Source organism: Nicotiana tomentosiformis, chromosome 4, assembly GCF_000390325.3.
Source record: "Nicotiana tomentosiformis chromosome 4, ASM39032v3, whole genome shotgun sequence".
Taxonomy (NCBI): Eukaryota; Viridiplantae; Streptophyta; class Magnoliopsida; order Solanales; family Solanaceae; genus Nicotiana; species Nicotiana tomentosiformis.
This window is the reverse complement of record NC_090815.1, coordinates 83,867,727-83,883,604: the sequence shown is the minus strand read 5'-3', so window position 1 is coordinate 83,883,604 and position 15,878 is coordinate 83,867,727. Positions and strand designations below refer to the sequence as shown.

Genomic DNA, 15,878 nt, shown 5'->3' with positions numbered 1-15,878 from the left:
TGAGTACGTACTCGGTTTATATGTGCAAATTATATTAGTTGAAATTTATAGACACCCTTATGTGGAAATTGTGTGATTGAAAACTATGTACGCAAGGTGACGAGTACGTACTTGGTTTATATGTGCAAATTATATCAGTTGAAATTTGTAGACACCCTTATGTATTAAATCGAAAAATTATTGGAACTTAGTAAATCCTTGATTTGTCATGCCTTAGTCCTTGTTTGTCTAGTTTGTATTTTATATGATAATTTGGGGTGCTTGACACTTGGATTTTTATGTGAATTCCATATGCTTGTTGAGTTGACATTTTCTGAAAATAATTACATTATAGTTTTTTCATCTGCAAATAATTAATTAAATAAGTTTAAAATGAGGCATTAATATATTTATCAAAAATTTGGATTAAAGAAGGTGTTGTCCTATGCTGAGTTACTTTTCCATCTCTGTTATTGTTGTTATTTTTGAGGTTTTATATACATTGTGTGTGTTGACATCCAATTTTGTCCCTTCTTTCTTCCAAACTATTTATTTAAGCTTCTAATATTACTAATAATATAAAATAGGCATTCTATTATTTTTAACACAAATTCACTTATTTGTTGTTATTATTAAAACTATTACTACTATAGTTATTATTATTATTATTATTGCAAAATATAATTACTTTTCCTTTATATAATCAATTAATAATATATATTTTTTGTAATTCTACATTTTATAAATATTTAATCTTATGATGGCATTTTACTTAACAATTAGTGTAGGTTATTTAGCAAATTTTAGCTATCATGATTATTTTAAGGCACATTAAATAGTTTAATTAATATTAACGTATTAATATTATGTAGTATTATATAATATAGCTAATAAAAGTATTTTAAATCTAAATAGAAGCCTAAAGAAATATACAAAGAAGAAGGGAAATGTTCAGCACTCTAGGCCCAAATTTCGGCTAAACTAGCCTGCCAATGAAGCCTCCAAATCAGCCCAATTTGCCTAAAGACAGGCCCAACCCACCAAAATGGCCCACAAATTCTACCCAATCTGCTGAATGAACAAGTGACCAACAAAACCTAACTCTTTTTGGTTCTAGACTATTCTTTTTAGTAAAAATTACTTTTGTACCCCTCATTAAATGTAGCAAAAAGAATAGCCCTCTCTCTTTTCACGTGTAGAGCTATATCTTTCCTAAGAAAAACTTTTTGACTTCCCAAATCACATTGTCTTTTTCCAATTCAGATTAGGGCTGCTTATCGGACGGATTGGGCGGTTAATTACTCTTAATGGTTTGGCTTAACAGTTATCGGTTTTAAAATGTATTAATCCGCTAGCCACCCGATAAGATATCAAGCGGATTGGTATCGGTTTAGCTCTTATCGGGCGGTTTATCGGCCTAATTCAATCTATATTGCGTGCGTTAATTGTTTGTTGAACTCCTAGCATACAAATTCAGAATAGAAAATTACACATTGAGTCCAGACATACATGTCTGTTAACGTCTACATAAGAATGATGTAGTGTGTGATGTGGTGTAGAGTGAAAAAAGCAGAACACATTGTAGTTTACCTTACATCCCAAAGCAGACTATATGATATGGTGTAATTAAGGAAAAAGTAGTTCTAATGGATATGCCACTGTAACTCTTGCTAGCTATAACATGGATCATACAAGGATATCAAATTTCATTGAGATAACTATGTGATTGCCTGGGTTTAGATGCAAAGGAATAATTTCAGTAGTTTAGCTCATTAAATATAATGGTATCTAAGCTTTTATTAATTTATTCATAGCACAAACGAAGCAAAATTACAATAAATGTGCGGTCCTTCCATTTGTTTCTTGTTCATTTCTCTTAGAAAGGTAACAATATATTAATAATTAACACAAAGGCTGTGCTGGAGGCATATTTACAATTTTAAAAAGTAAAAATATGAGCTTGCTCTTCATACTAGGGCACTAAGATAGAGTGCTGGAAGCCTGGAAGTCGACGAGATAGAGTATTGCGGGTGGCTGCTGGAGTGCTGGTTGAATTTCTACTGAAGCTGGTTGAATTATGGTTGAATAAAGAGAACCATAATTCTGCTGGTCGCTGCTTGCTGAAGTTTAGGCATTAAGGTTCTGATTATTTAGGAATTAGGCGTTAGAATTTAGAGATAGAGTACTGGAAGAAGTGGAAGGGTTTTTGATATTTAATATATATATATATATATATATGGATAAAAATAAATTATATATATATATATTCTTAACGGGTTAACGGATTATCCGTTAAGAAAATTGAATAATCCGCCCCCAAACCGATAAGTCGTTAATAAAAAAAATTCAATCCGTTCCCCGTCCGTTAAACCGTTAACTCGATACCAATAAGCCATTAAGTTTCGGTTTCGGTTCGGTTTTCGATTTCGATTCGGTTTTGAACACACCTAATTCAGATAATCTTCCTTACTTTGACCTCCCATGGCAGATATTATGTCACACCATTTTGGTGAAACTTCCGGCCACTCTCGCTGCCAGCGGCAGAACGGTAATACTACCGTTTCAAAGTTTTGAAATTCAAAGTCACCAAAATTTCCGCCAAAAAATGCCCTAATTCGCACCTATAAATATCAGCGTTTGTGAAGCTTGAGCTCCCTTTTTTAACCTTTGTTTAGCCGCCATCCCTACCTCTCAAAATTTCCTTCTTTTAAATCTCTCAGTTCTGTTGTTTTTTAACCAAACCAGAAGCATTTTTTATTTATTTATCCCGGCGATTAACGTTGGTTCGAGGTAGCAAGTCCGAGGCCGGAGTTTGATAGTGCACCTTAGATCTCCACCTCAGTTCACTGCCCTAAAGCAGGTCCGTGATTACTATCTTCTTTTCGATTCAAAATTTAAATGTGGTCATATTCTGTGCGTGTTGTGAAATAATTTTAGCTTCTCGTTTTGCTTTTGTGTTTCGCCTATCCTAAATAAATTCCAGTATGCTGCTTGTTAACTTCCGTTAATTTGTTATCTCAAACCATATCTTTAAGAAAATATATATTCTGGCCATGTCACTAAAACACAATTGATCAATATTAAACAAAAATCTGGTGAGCATCTTACTTGTGTAATAATGCTCTGGGTCTCGCGGACTAGCTCGTCGTAACAGTATGTTTGGTCTCTTAACAATAAATACCAGCATGTCTTATCCTCTGCTTAACCGATTATATGTTTATATCTACCTCTGCATAAAAGACATGTTTTAAGATTTCATCTTTAGTTAACCAAATTTATCTGTCATAAAGGAGGTGTTAAAGCCGTAAAGTGAGTAGAAATCGTGTCTATAGGATTTAAATACTAAGTATTAGATTTTCCATCATCTAGAGACCGTGCCTCTAGAAAAATATATTCTGACATTATAATGTTAAAGCATGTCTAAAATTGTTATCATATTTGTTAAAATGATCAATGATGCTATGTTTACACTTTGTTAGAAACCAATTTTTAGGCATTTTTCTTGTTTCTGTTTATTATATGTGTTAGTGTTTGTCTAAGCATTTAGTTTTCTCCCTGTAGACTTAAAACTAACAAGAACCTCAAAAGGGTAATTGCTGGACAGAATTTAGTGTAGCACTTGAATTTAAGAGCATATTTTCTTTAATACTACAATCCAGTTATAGTATTTCTAAGTCTCAAGTTCATCAATAATGACGAACGGCCTTTCCTTGTCCAAAACTGAATATCCAGATATGAAGAACATCTAGCTATTATGGGTTAAGTTTTTATCTGTTTTTAGTCGCACTCTAAAAGGGGTTTATACTTGAAATTTTAAAATATTTTTTAAGTTCATATAATTGCCCATGCATTTCATTATCTGTTATACATAGGTAATATAAGTTTCATGGTAGCATAAATGATGGTAGTAATATGAGATGATGAGCTATGAGTGTACTATTAACTTATTTAGATAACTGGAACATCAATATGACTTGAACTGATTCTGCTTATTATTAACCTCTGCTCTTTAGCATTATAGGAAATAGATTTCTCTCTTCCCAATTCTTGTTTTATTCTCTCTTTCGCATATGCACCTGGAGCAAAATGGAGTCTCACTGAGACTCAACATCACCCCACCATGGAGTCATCACATCCCGTACCATCTTTCATAGAGTGCACCAGATAGCGAGAAAACAAGCAAAACGCTTGGGGACGCCCATGGCGTCCTTCTTTTATTTCTTTTGCCATTTCATTGTATCTTCCTTTTTATTTATGTGTTTTGAGGTTTATCCCTATTTTGGGATTTTGTTTTTTTGGAGCTCATTATTAACATAGGATTAAATAGCTATGTCTTATTAAATCACATAGTATCTCCACTCTAGTTATTAGTTTGCTATACTAATTTTTTAAAGTCAAGAGTTTGAAAATAATTTGCTATACTAATTTTTTAATAAAAGACGTTAGATTTAGGAGGCATCATTTGTAAATCAGTCTTAAACCAAGTTCCTTAGCACTTAACAGTCAGATTTCTTAATACAAAATTTGAATCAAATATTTAAAAGAAGTGAAACCATTTTTTCGTAAAACTTTTCTTTGAAAACAAGTTCTTACCGCTTCGTAAAACGATAGGTTTTCTTTAATCAGATTTTGATGGCTTTCTATTTTTACTTATTAATTAACAACCTAAGTTGGCCGGTTAACCGTAATTAGCGGATCATATAGGGTGCCTTAATAACCTTTCCTATAGGATTAATTGAGTTCACTTTAAGCAGGATTTAGCTAAAATTGGTGTCCTAATTCGCCGTTAAAATAATTAGGTGGCGACTCTCTTTAATTAATTAAACCTTGGTCTTTCCAATATGTTATACTTTGTTTTGACCCGTGTTAAAATGGGGTATAACAATGTGGAACCTTGGGCTATTTGTTGTGAAATGAATTGATTTTATTGTATCTTTGGAATTGGTTGTGGCCTATGGGTAATTTGTGATATGAATTATTGTATTGTGTTGTTGTGATAATACTCGGTGTAAATTGTTATATGATTTGGGTTACTGTTATGTGGTGTATCCACTATTGATATTATGTGCGTATAAGGGTGACATTTCACTGTAGTTGTGTGTGTTGAGATATTGTCAAGGCGGAGTGATATGGGTGGCTATTATTATGGAGTGATACATGTGGCTATAGGAGAGATAAGAGTGACTATTGTCAGGGATGATACGTGATGATGTGAGATTATTGTGTTGGTGATTTTTATATGATTTTGTGATTTTTCTGGTGTTTAATTTCATCTCGTTTTGTTGTTTCGGTAAACTTGATAATAAACTGATTCATGTTGAAATTGTGAGTCTGTGGCTATTGGCGGGCGGTTTATATTATTGGCACGTGAGTTGTCCTTGCGGTTATGAAAGAAATATGGGCATGGGGTGCCGGAAAAATATGATGATTTTATTATTGGCACGTGAGTTGTCCGTGCGGCTGTGATAGAAATATGGGCACGAGGTGCCGTGAAAATCTGAAAGTGGGCTGAGACCCGTAAAGAGTGTGAAATGAGGTGTCACATTGTGACTTTTATTTGAAAGAATTATATTCGAAAGATTTTATTTGGAAGAATTATATTTGAAGGATTTCACTTTAAAAGAATTATATTTGAAAGAATTATGATTGAAAGATATTTATTTGAAAGAATGATATTCGTAAGATATTTATTTGAAGGAGGTATATTCGAGATATATTTAATTGAAAGAATTATATTCTAAAGATTTTTATTCGAAAAACTTATAGATAAAAGATGCATATTTTGAAGGATTTGATTAATTGGTTGTGCTTGTGTCATTATTCACTACAACATAATGCATTTATAGCTACAAAACACAACATAGCAAATTATGAAAATTTCCGAGGCTAAACATTTTAGTCACAATATATTTTTCCGTAGCATCGTAGCAAAATGTAGCGTAGCTAAAAGTTAGTTACAAACTTTACATGATACGTGGCTAAAGATTAATACTTATTGCTTCATAGCAAATAATTTTTATACTTTTGCCATGATAAATATATTTATAGCAAATGATTTTACACTCTTGCCACAACAAATTAATTTGTAGCTATTTTTATATGGTAGCCACAAAGTGATATAGCGTGGCAAAAGATTTAAATTTATATGCCACGGAAGTATAGATATGTTATGCTTTCATATATTAGTTCGTGGCAAAAATATTTTTGTTTAGCTACGAATAAAAAGTTTTATGCTACAAATCATACAAAACAATCGAGGTTAGGTTATTTTATTATTATTTTTGACAGAATATTGATTTTAGTAGCGATGAAAGTTCCTATCACCCTGTTTCTTCGTTATTTTATTTTTGTCTAAAAATTTTCAATTATTCTATGGATGTGCATGTTATATTAAAACTAATAGTAATAACATATTAGCTTGAGAAATAACTTATTACACAAATTGACATTTTAAAATTTTCACTAAATAAATTTCAAGATACACATTTATATTAATCAATTAATAGCATCTGCAGTACATAGCTCTTTTACAAAAAACTAAAATTTGAAGAAAAGAACTAGCCGATGTAAGGCTTGATGGTAATAGAGATCAGAAATAATGTACGGCATTCCACATTAAACGAAGATAAGCATTTGCTTGATGATTCATATAGTCACCCCCGTTTGATCTTGATGATTTATTTTGCCACCCTCAACGCACCAGTTGATCTTTATGCATCCAAAAACATATGAAGCACTTTCCGTAATTACTAGACTGAAATATAAAATATAATGATCTTGTGAGAAATTTATATTTGAATTATCAGAACATATACCAGTTAGATGCATTTACATTTAATAATTAAAAATTCAATGAATCACGGAATAAGCAAAAACTTAGCCACGAATCAGGTGCAAAAAAGATCTAAACTTGTTTCAACACAAAAGGAAAAAAAAAGCATTTAAATAAACATCATAAAACTTAAGAAGGTGGAATAAAGAAGAAAAACTTACGGTTAGTGTCACGACCCAAAATTCAACTAGTTATGATGGCACATAACCCGACCCGTTAGGTCTATCCAATTCCAATAATAATTATTAAAGCAATTTAAGTAAATAAAGGTCTTAATCTTATACAATCCTCAAGAACTGGTAGTACAAATCATGAGCTTCTAAGAATAGAGTTTACAAAGCGGAAATGAAATAAATACATAGTCTGTTTGAATAATACATAAACAGAGCTTTCATAAATTTAAGGCTACCATGAACAAGAGGCAGCTACAACAGGAACGCAGGTATATCTTCAAATCCGGCAACCATCGAGCACAGCAACAACAACATCCAATATCTGCACGCAATGTGCAGAAGTGTAGTATCTACACAACCGACCCCATGTACTGAGTAAGTAACAAACCTAGCCTTAGGTTGAAAGTAGTGACGAGCTTCCACCAAGGTCTGGTCCAAAACCAATAGTCCACAACAGTCCATAACAACGTAAAGTAGATAATACCAAAAGTAACTCAGAAATAAAATGCTCAGCTAAATAATGATTTCAAAGATAATAGTTCTTCCTTTCAAGTACATCAGTGAAAACCCAATTCATTTACCGAACTTGCCAAAAATATGAATAAGTTTGAAAACAATAATTTTTTCAAAATCCTTTAAATAATAAATGAGATGTTTCATTTTCTTTCGAGATAACCCGTGTAAAAACAAATGCATCACTATGCCCATCTGTCAAAAATGTGTGAAAAATCATGAATGATGTGATGCTGTACAGCATGAGGAAAATACATCTCTATGCCTGTATGTCATGTGTGCATGCCAATGCGGTGCAACTCAGTGATAAAATCATAAACAACCCCTCGGGCAGACCTCACAATCACTCGTATACAGCCCCCTAGCTTACCTCACAATCACTCGTATACAACCCTTCGGGCTTACCTCACAATCACTCAAAAACAGCCCCTCGGGCATACCTCACCATCTCTCACGCCTCACAGTCACTCAACACTCGGTACTCAGCACTCGCACTCAGTAGGTACCTGCACTCAATGGGGATGTGTACAGACTCCGGAGGGGCTCCTACAACCCAAGCGCTATAATTTGCACGGACAACTCACGTGCTATAATATCATATCAGAATCCGCACAGACAACTCATGTGCCATAATAAGCCAATAAGGCATGCTGCAGGCGGGTAGCCCCGATCTATATAATAGTAATAATATATATAAATCCAACATGGCCTGCTGCGACGTGCAGTCTGATCCCAAAAATATCCTCATAATCAGGCCCTCGGCCTTCCTTAATCATCAATCTCTCCAGTCTCTCTCTCATGGGCTCACAATGTCATGAGAATAGCCCAAAAATGATGATATGCTGTATCAATGAATTACAACAGAGACTGAGATATGATATGTAATGAAATGAATATGACTGAGTATGAATTTTTAATTTAAAATAAATAATTCACAACAATATGACCTATGTGAGTCCCAAAATACTGGCACATAGCCTCAACATAATTTTTAATATGCTTGTCAGCTCAGTTTCTTTAACACATAAAACCGCATGGAGAATGCCAAGATTATTTAACTATAAAATTTCACAGAAATAATTATATCACAATTTCTATAGTGCACGCCCACACGCCCACACGCCCGTCACCTCGCATGTGCGTCACCTCCCAACGATTCACATAATACATACATTCAGGGTTTATACCCTCAGCTCCATAATTAGAAGAGTTACTTACCTCGAACAAGCCAAATTTAATGCCGAGCAAGCTAAACAATGCTCCAGAAATCCCATTCTGCGCGTATCCATTTCTAAACAGCTCGAATCTAGTCACAATTAATTTGATTCAGCCCACGAAAATTATAGGAATTTATACCACATCAAAATACTAATATTTTCCATAAAATTCGAAATTACGCCCCAAAAATCATCCGTAGGGCCCACGTCTTGAAATCTGACGAAACTCACAAAATACGACAATCCATCCAATTACAAGTTCAACCATACTAAATTCACTCAATTCCGACTCCGAATCGGTATTCAAACTCGAAAAATTCGTTTTGTGACATTATAGAAATTTCCTTCTATTTCTCTTGAAGATTCAATAATCTTACACCAAAAATGAAGATTAATTCATGAAATATAACCACAAGGGAGTCAAGAACACTTACCCCAAGTTGTGTGGAAAAAATTTCTCTCCAAAATCGCCCAAACCGTGCTCCAAAATCTGAAAATGGGTGAAAATATCGAACCTTCGAACTTAAAGGATTCTGCCCAGTCGATCCGCACCTGCGAACAAGATTTGCACACCTGCGCCTCCGCTTGTGCGAGCAAAATATCGCATGTGCGGACTTCACTTGCCTGCCCAGTTTGCACATCTGCGAGGAAACCATTGCATTTGCGAGGCCGCATCTCTGGGAAAGATATCGCAGATGCGAAAATACCCAGCTTCCAGCCATCTCGCTTCTGCGTGCAATCTTCCATATCTGTGCTCACGCAGGTGCGAAATTTCCCTCGCACCTGCGACCAATGCCTCACAGTCCCTGCCCGCATCTGCGCTTGCCAGGCTCGCTTCTGCGAGCTCGCACCTGCGATGGAATTTTCGCAGGTGCGATTGCATCGGATGGCAGAAACTTCAGCTTTTTCTCCAAAGTCCGAATTGATCCGTTAGCCATCCGAAACTCGCCCGAACCCCTCGGGAACCCCGAACCGAACATACCAACAAGTCCCATAACATAACACAGATCTACTCGAGGCCTCAAATCACACCTAACAATATCGAAACGACGAATTATACCTCAATTCAAAATTAACGAACTTTGAACTTTCAAATGCTACATCTTGTGCCGAAACATATCAAATCAATCCGGAATGACTTTAAATTTTGCATACAAGTCATATTTCACATTACAGACCTATTCCAATTTTCAGAATCGGATTCTGACCCCGATATCAAAAAGTCAACCCCCGGTCAAACTTTCAAAAAAATTCAACTTTCGGCATTTCAAGTCTAATTCTACTCCGCAACTCCAAATAATTTTTCGGACACGCTCCTAAGTCCAAAATCATCATACTGAGCTATTGGAATTATCAAAACTCCATTCCGGGGTCGTTTACACATAAGTCGACATCCGATTACTAGTTTAACTTAAGCTTTAAACCTTGGAACTAAATATTCCAATTCATTCCAAAACCTCACCGGATTCGAATCAATTACCCCGACAAGTCACACAACAACTATAAAGTACAATTTGAGCAGTAAATAGAAAAACAGGATTGTAATACTCAAAATGACCAGCCGAGTCGTTACAGTTAGGCATTAGAAGAGAATACAATTTCTCAAAGGCACTTTTCTCTTGAGCATCCTGTAAATCAAAAACAAACAATTGAAGCAGAAACCCAAGTCAATTAGGTGTAAGTCACAAAATCTATCAAATCTTTAAAATTGTACTCGCCACTTATAAAAAATAAGGCATAATATCTATCAAATTGCTAGAATAACCCGTATAATTGAACTAAAAACCTCAAACTCAAGTAGGTATAAGAAAATTCAGAAATACTATGATATAGAGACATGATTTTACCTGGGAAGAAAATTCAAAAATACTATGATATAGAGACATGATTTTACCGGAAGAGACGAACCAACAAGTTAAAATTTCTGTCAATAAATGGAGATCGCAATGAGGATACACTCTTGTTGATCCTCTTTGTCTTTCTCGTAGCCTTGAATTAATGCCGACTACTAATGGCAAAAGACAGAAATAAGAAAGTGGGGAGGGAGAGTGGCGGCTGAGGGAGAATTAGTTTAGGTTTTGGTTTAGGGTTTTAGTTTGTGTTTCTTTTATTATATATTTTGCTTTATTTTACTTCTTAATACAAATACCATAAATATAAGGGAAAAAAAATACAAATACCATAAATGCAAATAAAAGTACCTATAATAAAACAAAAGAGTTACATTTAACTAAAATAGAAAAAATCAACTATTTGCATGAAATAAAGATATTCTAAAATATATTTTTCTTACCATTTTTTTCTTCCAAGATGATATTGTTTGTTTTGTTATACGTTCATATTTCAATAATATTAGCTTCTTTATTTTTAGTGTTAAATTACATTTATGATAATTATTAAGTTATTAAAATACTATTAGATCATTAAATCAATAACTCTAATACTTATCTAAATGGAATATAACTAGCAAGCAATATAGATATATACAAGCACATAATTGCTTAAATGTAATACATTCAGATATTTAAATTTAACTAATTATAATTATATACTTATTTAAAGTATATTTGAAACTTTCAAGTAATATTTTGTTTAGAATGAATTATGATATTTATTATTTACCAAAAAATAAATTATTATATACTATTTTGTTTTTGTTATACACCCCCTATATCAGTCATATTAAGTTCTTAACTTTTATACTAAAATAAATTTAACAATGGTTAAAATATGTAACTATTTTTAAAGGCAGGTTATACTAAAAAAATAAGAGTAATTATAGTGAACATACGACTATTCTTAAATATAAATAATACTCACAAGAGAGACAAGATCTCCTTCATGTGTAAGAATAATATTAAAATTTTAATTTTTAGATTTAATGTATAATTAATTTATGATAATCAATAGTTATTAAGATAGTAAATCCATATCATTATAACATATTTTATTACCTATAAATATATATATAATTAGTTATACAATGTAATTGGTATAATACTACTGATGTTTAATTCTATATATTTAAAATGACTTCTTAAATATATATGATTAAGTGCTTTAAAATTAATTAAGGACCATATACATAAATACTACAACAATTAAAGTCTTCAATATGAATACCTTTTTAGAAAATGTAAGTACACTTATTTAAAAATAATAAAGTATATACATACATAAATATCTATATATATTAATAATAATTTAAAATTTACATAAAAATTTATATAATTAACAACAAGTGCAATCAAATAAAATATGAGTTTGATAAGTCTAAGAAGTCAATTGATAAGTTTTGCTGCTATAAGCAGGTAACAAATGATCTACCTAAGGTAAATTATATCGACACTTCCAGAAAGATCGTTATTGGGTTATGGTGTCGTACTTAAGATAAATGGTGTTACTAGCCTTATGTGATTGTTAATGGATTATAGTTCCTACCTATGATGAATCATATCGTTGACCTCCAGAATTATCATCATCATGATATAGTACTTAAGATGAACTATATCAGAATAGAAGTTCCAAAGTTTTCCAGAGAATAAGATTATTCGAGCAATATTGTGAAGTGTCTTAGATTGGGGTTCCTTATCGTCATAGAGGTTCCTTATGTTGGGAATAAGCCCCCACAAAAATAATATTCACTGTAATAAAAATATAATAATAATGTAGCACCGAGATACGGTAATTAACAAGAATAAAAGAGTGACAACGACACCAAGATTGTTTACGTGGAAAACCCTTTTGAATAAGGGAAAAAATTACGGCCCTAGGAGGAGCACTGATTCACTATAACAAGAAATTTTTACACTTTGTAGGTCCGAGTAAAATACTCCAAACACCACTACAATACTCAAAAGAAATAATCCTCTTTTGATATTCCCACCTCATTACAATATCGTTCACTCTCTATTTTTCTCACAGACTATTTTCTTATACCCTGTCTATGATGCCTCACTCTTTCTCTTCTCTATTTGTTGATGTGTTTAACAATGAGAGCAAGACACCTATTTATAGTGTTTAGGATTGCTTCATTGATATCATGAGCTTGGCAAGAGTCAAATATTAATTGTGAAACCAATGAGATATTTGCCATAAAATCTTCCTTACTATTCCTTTAGTTGGCTTGACATTTCAAAGTCAAAGGAAGATGTCTTCCTTACACATGGGATGGACCCATCAAGTCTCCCCCTCTAGTCCCATGCACCTGAAGGAAGTAACTCCATTTTTTCATATAGAGTTCATGCCGACAAGTTCTTTGCATAGCTCGAACTTGTCTCTTGGTATCGTCTTGGTCAACATATCAGCATGATTTTCACTCGTGTGAATCTTTTTGACCTGTAAAGATTTATTCTCCACCTGATCACGAATCCAATGATATCTCACATCGATATGTTTTGTTCCGACTGCTGAACAATAAAGAACTCTAGCCATGTTCCCTTTCTCCTCCACTGTTATAGGACACATCTTCTTGCTCAACTTTAGATGACCAGCAAGAGGTGTGCCGACTGGCTTAGCACTTTTCATGTTGAAGCGTTCCAGTACACGTTCAATGTATTTTTCCTGAGATAGCCATAACTTTCTGCTTGTTCGCTCTCGAACTATCTTCATCCCTAGAATTTGTTGTGCTGGGCCCAAGTCCTTCATATCAAATGACTTGGACAAATCTCTCAACTTTGCAATCAGCTCCTTGTCTTGTCCTACAATTAACATGTCATCCACATACAACAATAATATAATAAAGTTATTCTCAGAAAATCTTTTGAAGCATACACATGGATCAGAATAGGTTTTTATGTATGTTTGACTTTTCATGAATGAGTCAAACTTCATGTACCACTGCCTTGGTGCCTGCTTTAATCCAGGAAGACTCTTATTCAATTTGTACACCATGTGTTTCTTTCCAGCTACTTCAAATCCTTCTGGCGGCTCCATATAAATCTCCTCTTCCAAATCTCCATGAAGAAATGCAGTTTTCACATCCAACTGCTCCACTTCAAGATCTAGACTAGTTGCTAAGCTCAAAATTATTCGAATAGAAGTCATTTTGACAACAGGTGAGAAAATTTTGTCAAAATTAATACCTTTCTTCTGTTCGAAACCTTTAACCACCAATCGAGCTTTGTATCTGATCAGTTTGCCATTTCCATCTTTCTTGAGTTTAAAGACCCACTTACATTTGAGTGGTCTTTTACCCTTTGAAAGTTCAACCAGCTTGTACGTGTCATTTTTCTGTAGAGATTTCATATCTTCTTGCATGGCTTTCATCCACTGGTTCTTTTCTGGATGGGACAACACCTCCTTAACACTTTCTGGCTCCCCCTCATCACTGATGAGGACATACTCTATGAAAGGATACATGCATGACTCTACCCTTGGCCTTTCTGATCTCCTCAGAGGTTGAGGTTGTTCTTCTCCCTGAGTGGGATGCTCCACTTGCTCGACATCATCATGAAGTTGCCCCCCGCTCAATAACCTCATTAGGTTGCTCCCCCCACTCGGCAACCTTGTCGGTCCTATTTTCTGCACTTGTGGGATTGTTAGAAATAGAAGTAATAGTAACAAGGTTAGGAATTATACCATTCTTGGCCTTCTCTAACATATCATAAACAATTCCAACTTCACTTTCTTGGAAGACTATATCTCTGCTTCAAATAACCTTTACAGGATCGCACAATCTATATCCGAACTCTTCATTTCCATATCCGATCAATATGCATGGAATAAATTTATCATCCAGCTTTGTTCTCTTCTCTTTTGGTACATATGTAAAAGCTCTACAACCGAACACCTTCAAATGCGAGTAGGACACCTACTTGTTGGTCCAAACTCTCTCTGGGATGTCAAACGCCAACAGAACTGATGGACTCCTATTGATCAGGTAACATGTTGTCTGAACTGCTTCACCCCAGAATGACTTAGGCAGTTTAGCCATTCTGAGCATGCTTCTCACCTTCTCAACAATGGTGCGGTTCATTCTCTCAGCTACACCATTGTGTTGTGGGGTTCCAGGAACTGTCTTTTCATGTCTGATCCCATGGCTCGAACAGTACTCTTCAAATTCTCTTGAAGTGCACTCATCTTCATTGTCACTTCGGAGACGCTTTAGCTTTTGGCCTGTCTCCCTTTCCACCAGAGCATGAAACTTCTGAAAAACTTGAAATACCTGATCTTTGGTTTTCAAAATATAAACTCATAATTTTCGTAAAGCATCAACAATAAAAGTAACAAAATATTTGTTACTGCCCATCAATTTAATTTCCATTGAATCACAAATATCAGAATATACCAAATCAAGTATATTCAATTTTCTTTCAGATGATGTCTGAAATGAGACTCTATGCTGCTTACCAAATAAATAGTAGTCACAAGGTTTTACCATTGTACCTTTGGCATAAGAAATGAATGATTTCCTGGCAAGAATCTTCAATCCCTTCTCGCTCATATGACTGTCACGACCCAAAATCCCACCTCAGGCGTTATGATGGCACCTAGTCTTAGGGACTAGGTAATCCTAACAATAATTAAAACAACAATATTATTTAAATAGAAACTTTTACAATTCCCAAAACTGGTAGTACAAGTCATAAGATCTATAGAGTATTTGCAAGAAAACTTCTAAATACAACTGTCCAGAAATAAGAATAAACAGTGCAAAACGAAAAGTTGAAGGTGACTCCAAAGCCTGCTAACGCAGCGACAGGTTTACCTTCAGTCTCCGCAGCAACAGTCCACACAGCTAGCTAACGAACAATTACCTGGATCTGCACAAAACAAATGTGCAGAAGAGTAGCATGAGCACACCAAAGCGGTGCCCAGTAAGTATCAAGACTAACCTCTGTGGAGTAGTGACGAGGAACAGTCAAGACACCCACTGGTCTAATAAACTGAACAGATATAAGTACATGAACAACAGAAGTGTGATGTCTACATAAAGACTATACAATATGGCTCACAATACAGTAATGGAAATAAGGAAGGAAATAACAAGTATCAGCGGAATATCATGAAAATGACACCGAAAGGTGAATGGAACACAACCTTAATCCGGAATCACAAATACAACAAGGACAAATAATAACTCAGCAACTACAACCGCTTTTACATCAAGTTTTAGTCAACAACTCCACGAGGTACCGAACCTCGGGCAAATCACAACTCACG

At 34.3% G+C, this 15,878-nt stretch overlaps 1 long non-coding RNA gene across 1 annotated transcript in view; it reads left to right on the top strand.

The window, feature by feature from the left end:
- The first annotated feature begins 2,432 nt into the window (after window positions 1-2,432).
- Window positions 2,433-15,878, top strand: part of LOC104104701 (uncharacterized) — a 39,521-nt gene continuing 26,075 nt past the window's right edge. Inside the window, exon 1 of the long non-coding RNA XR_011415497.1 lies at window positions 2,433-2,839. This is a non-coding gene — a long non-coding RNA (uncharacterized lncRNA). The remainder of the gene's footprint in view (window positions 2,840-15,878) is intronic.